The sequence below is a fragment of the Arctopsyche grandis genome, unplaced genomic scaffold (assembly GCF_051622035.1).
Source record: "Arctopsyche grandis isolate Sample6627 unplaced genomic scaffold, ASM5162203v2 HiC_scaffold_229, whole genome shotgun sequence".
NCBI lineage: Eukaryota > Metazoa > Arthropoda > Insecta > Trichoptera > Hydropsychidae > Arctopsyche > Arctopsyche grandis.
This window is the reverse complement of record NW_027518494.1, coordinates 16,471-22,240: the sequence shown is the minus strand read 5'-3', so window position 1 is coordinate 22,240 and position 5,770 is coordinate 16,471. Positions and strand designations below refer to the sequence as shown.

The following is a 5,770-nucleotide window of genomic DNA, read 5'->3' as shown; positions in this document are numbered from 1 at the left end:
GGCGAAAAGTAAAGAGTTAAATAAGAATATTGAAGAAAGACTTAATATGATTGAGAATGCTTACAACAATACGCTACATTCAGGAATTGGAATGACACCTGAAGAAGCAATAAAAGGCGACGAAAATATACATGAAAAGATAAATAAAACTATGGAAAAATATGAAGGACAATTTAAAAAAATGAAAAGAGAAAAATTTATTGTAGGGCAGCAAGTAAGAATTGCCAATAAGGAAAATTTGAAGACAAAAGGGAAATCGTATGACAGATTTCAAGAAAGAGGAGTAGTGACGCATGACGTAGGAAACGATTCTTATATCGTTAAACATGAATCAGGGAACCAATTTAAAATTAATCACTCCGATCTAAAAGCAATTAACATAGCTCAGTAAGAGTTTGCTTTAATGCGGGGGAAGTTGGATATATATATTGTACTTAAATAAATACCCATGTTTACCTCAAACTCTTACTTAAATTAAAAATATGAATCCTCTTGTGTAGTTTAAGCCATAATGGCAGTTTTAAACAGGCAATCGTTTTTTTGAGTTAGATTATTTCCATTTAAGCTAATACTAATAGTCTAAAATAATCATAACAAGGGATTTTATTAAATAGCTATAATCCAACCCTAATTAAAAAAGACTCTTTTTTTGTTTTTCTTGGCTTTTAATAATAATTTCGAGAGCAGTATCCTAACGTAGCAAGTCTTATAATTTTTTTAAGAAAATCCTCAAGATTTATAATTTAATTTTAGATCAATTTTTTAGAAGCGTTTATATTAACAAGAGATTATAAACAACACAGCAGGAATACAATTGAAACAAAAGGAGTTGTAAACTATGAGAAAGCTCATTTGAGAGCAAAAAAAACAATCCAAAAGTTGACCTGTGTTGTTTGTAGTTTGTAAATAGATTGAGGAGTATTCTAAATAAAAAATTTACAAAGAATAAGGCTTTTCAATATATTACTCTATCAATATTATTGTTATAATCGGTCAAGATTAATACCCCTATGACAATAAATATTTTAAGTAGTAACAATTATAATTATTCTTTAAGAAATAATTACATTTACTTGTATTACTGAGTTCACAAATTCAACAAGAAGTTCAGGAGTGAAATAGTGATCGGGTTTGAGATCAAAGCCTACTTTCAATCATTGATTCTTAAGAAGGCTTTCTAAACATTGCTTTTGATGGCAGATGAGGCTTCAAAGAGGTAGATTGCCGAAAAGAATATGGGTGCTGCCAGAGAAGATGGTAGAAGCAAGGCCGGAAACAGAGCCCAGGGTATTCCCAAAAATGTAAGATAATTCTTTATTGTGCCAGCGAAGATAACTTAAGCCCTTCTGTAAATAAGTTTTTAATCTTTAAGAGTATTTAGTGATTATATTAATGATGGATTTTGCAACAAACGTTATTTTAAACTTTAATTTAAAGATAATCATAACAAAAGGATTTATTAATTAGTGTTACCTTAAATAGCTATAAATTAGGCCTTTATTTAAATAATTAATGTTACCTTAAATAGCTATAAATTGGGTTTTTATTTAAATAATTAATGTTACCTTAAATAGCTATAAATTGGGTTTTTATTTAAATAATTAATGTTACCTTAAATAGCTATAAATTGGGCTTTTATTTAAATAATTAATGTTGTTATTTAAAGACTAATTACACATTAGGGGATAATTATTTAATACCATTTCTACAATTATTATTTATATGTTTATGATGTCACATTTTCTATCTGCTTTTTACTAGTCCATAAATTTTGTCTGTTTTCCATTTAATACAGTAATATATGTCAATCTTTTATTTAATAAAATAAAAAATTTTATTTTAAGAATACAACAAGAAAAATATTAATTTTAAATGAAATTCATTTATTCAAGCTTTTTATCTTCAGTTCCCACTTCTTCGATTTCAGAAAGCATATGAGTACTTGCCTCACATTCTGAGCTATCAGCATTAACTTGTTCAGGAATTTCTAATGCTCCACTTTTAAATCCAATTTCACATTTGGGTTTTTTTGTTTCAACCATTTCATAGTATTTTGCTTTAAAACTTTCAAATTGTTTTTTAATACTCTCAAAAATAGCATCGATATCCCCATCAAACAACCTGTGAATGTTTTTAATATAAACATTGTAGATGAAATGTGGTCCTGTACCATTTGGTAAACTTATCCACCCTAGTAATGTCATTTTTAACACTTGATAGTAAGGGATACGATAAAGAATGAATGAAAACAGATTATCAATAGCAAGAAGGATTGAAATAACAAGAAAGTAGTGTTTATAAAATTTTCTCCACTCCTTAGACGTATTTCTAAAACTGTGGTGAATATTGTAAAATACCAATGAAGCGAGAGCTAGATTAACCAGGAAACTTAGCATGTGGGGTGAAAATTTTAAAGAATAATGAATTTAGAAAGAACTAATAAACATCAAGGGAAACGTATTTATTAACAAACTTGGCCGCTTATAATTAAAAAAGCATTAAATTTCTAAAAAGGTTGGAATTTATATTTAGCAAACGAAAAGGCTAAAAAAAATTACAAGATCAATCATTTTTAAGTCTGTTTTACTTTTCTTCTAGGTTTCACCTTATAAGGATTTTTTATAATCTTTATAATTAGTGCTAAACTAAAATTAAATAAATGATCTTTAAATGCCTAATAAGACTTCTTATAACAACAATTAGTTTTTCATTTCTTTTAAACTATTTTTTCTTTGGAAACAGGAAATGCTTACTATTTTTTTATATAATTGTTAAAGTTAGCCCCTATGTCATTAAATTCTATTTACAAAAACTTTTTTTTTAGATTAAAAAGCATTTCTGCTAAAAGTAGCCAAATAAATAATTTTTGGATCAGAACAGTCGGATAGAATACGATTTTATTGAATTTATTCAAACTGTTAATAATAATTTTTAATCAAACACTTGTTTTATTTTTGGGTAATTATTTAAGTATATATAATATTCTATCTTTTTAAACTATACGATTGATTAAATTAAAAAATTAATTTATTGATACAGGCTCATACTAATATTACTTAAGAACAAAATAGAACTGCTTTAAGTTCCTCTAAATCTAAAAAAAAAAATGTTTTTTGAACTTTTTAAAATTTGAAAATCACCCATATCATACCTTGTTATGTTTTGATTACTGGCAAATTCTTTTTGTAAAATATTTCAAAGCAACAGGGTTTTAAACAACACCTGTGCTCAAAAATAAAAAAAATGGTATTTATTAAAAGTATTAAAAAAGCAGCAAAAATCAGGTCCCCCCTACAACTCTACACAGCCTTATAGCTATTAATACCTCTTGTCGAAAGTCTACTCGCCTTAGAACAAAATGTTCCATTGACCTTAACTAGAATTTTAATTAGAGACATTACCTCACTGACATGTGCTTAAAACTAAAAAAAAATGTTGGATTTATTTAAGATGTAGTTGTTAATACTTGTTAGTTTTCTTCGTGTGTTTCTCTGTAACCCGGTCGGGGAACCGAATTGCTGCGTAAACCCCCCCACGGCCCTTATGCCAGCTTTAATCCCTCTGTCGAAAGTCGACTCGCCTTAGGACTAAATGTCCCATTGACCTTAACTAGGAGTTTAATTATAGACAGTACCTCACTGTCTTGGGCTCTCTACAGACCCCTGCGCTATGCTTACGTAGGCTTTCTACTGCCATGGGAGTTATGTTTGCCGCCACTACCCAAGGAGATCGGTTGTTTTTACAAGGCCCGATGCTAGTCTTTTTATAGTGGGGTTATTACGACTAGCGCCCACTTTTGTGACGGCGTCCCGGTTATTGTTCTTTTACCAACCAAAGCGAGGCTCGAACCCGGGCAGTCCAGGAGTGAATCAGCAAGCTGACCACCAGCCTTAAGCCGCCATGTGCTTAAAACTAATGTAAAAGTGAATCAAAAGGAATTAGTCTTAGCAAATTTTATATATTCAGGTTATGTTTATCTTAATAAACTTCTTCAGACGACGTGGCCGAGTGGTTATGGCGTTAGTCTAGAAAACTCATACGTTTACGTGCGCAGGTTCGAATCCTGTCGTCGTCGTTTTTTGAATAATATATTTTGTTATTGTCTTGTGCCATTGAAGATGGCGCAAGCTCTTAATCATTAAGTATTTAGTCATTAAGGGTATTTATTTAAATTATATTAATATAGGATAACACAACAGTTATCTTAAGACTATTAGACATTCGTGGTTATTTAATTAACTCTGGTTTAACAATTTTTATGTTTTTATAGTCGAATACAATCATAACAAGGATAATTATAAACAAGGTTTAACTTAAACAGCTATAGTTTAACCATTATATATTTTAGAATTAGTTTTAAAAAATAAAACTTATTCACTTTGTTTGTTTAGAAATGTAATCTAGCAGTGAAAAATTTAAAATTTGTTTGACGTATGCTTGAAATAACATTTTATTCTAATTTATTGTAGAGGTTGGTTTACTATGAGTAAGAGTTTGAGGTAAACATCGGTATTTATTTAAGTAAAATATATCCAACTCTATGTAAATTTTCATTTATCGGAAAAACACCTTTTTTTTATTATTAAGAATGCACTTCAAAAATAAATCCTTTGTCATTATAATTTGGTGTATAAAGAATATTTTTTAGCGCCACCAGAGTTCTACTGTATAATTTCGTAGTTTTACCATCTCTTGTTAATCCAATTTCTAGTCAACTTACTGCAGTGTTTTTGAAAGAAGCATGCAATTATAAAAAGAGTGAAAACTACATCACCAACCCCGCGCAGGTAAGATTTATTGTTAGAAACGGAAGCATGAGAGGGTATTTTGGTTTTATTTCTGTTTTTTTCCATAATTCAACATTTCTAGTAATTTTCTACTTAAATTACAAAATTTTTACTCCAGAAAAATGTTCTTACAAAAATTAAATTTAGAACCAAATCAATCTTATAGTACAACTGGAACGTTTGATAATATAGTTGAGAATCTTCAATTAAGTTTCAAACATGTAATAGTTTTAACACCATTTTCATCCTGTTCAGATTCCATGGAAACGATTCAAGAAAATTTAACCAAAGATATTTCAGTTACTACAATTACACCGAAAATGTTTGAAAAAGTTTCTAATTTATTTGATTGCACTCATGTTATTTTACAAGATAGAGAATTAATGGAAAAATTTGAATTAGATATTTCAAATATTACAAAGCCAATTATAGAAATAAGTGATAAAAGTGAATTACCGGTGTTAAACTTATGTAAAATGCACATTAAAACGAAAAATGAAGAATCTTTTATAATTATTTTTATTTTATCTAAACTTTTTAAAGGGAAAGTCGTAACTAGAAGATCTAAAAAATTAGAAATATTTTTTAAAATTTTTAATATTGAATGGGAGATACTTACATATTCAGATGATTTAAATAAACAAAGTGAATGCATTGTATTTATGGATGAATATTTAGAATGTAAAGGAGAAAGAATATTCTGTATTGGAAATAAATCCTATGGATTTGATAATTTAAAAATTGACTTGACATTGGCGGGTAAATACAAACCAAGAATTGAAGAAGTTTATAGGGCTATAACGCCTGGTGTATTAAAAGGTTATAAAGATTTTGATTATGAGAGGTATAGGAATGTATCAAAATAATAACATTTCAGTTGTAATAACAAGTAATGTTGTTTTCTGTAGACCTATTAGACATTAAGGGTTATTTATTTAAGACTATTTCAACAAGTATTATAAGTAATTATTAATGTTATAATC

At 28.4% G+C, this 5,770-nt stretch overlaps 1 non-coding gene across 1 annotated transcript; it reads left to right on the top strand.

The window, feature by feature from the left end:
• Positions 1-3,994: 3,994 nt before the first annotated feature.
• Positions 3,995-4,075, top strand: TRNAS-AGA (transfer RNA serine (anticodon AGA)). The gene has a single exon. It is a non-coding gene; the product is annotated as a tRNA-Ser (tRNA).
• Positions 4,076-5,770: the final 1,695 nt, after the last annotated feature.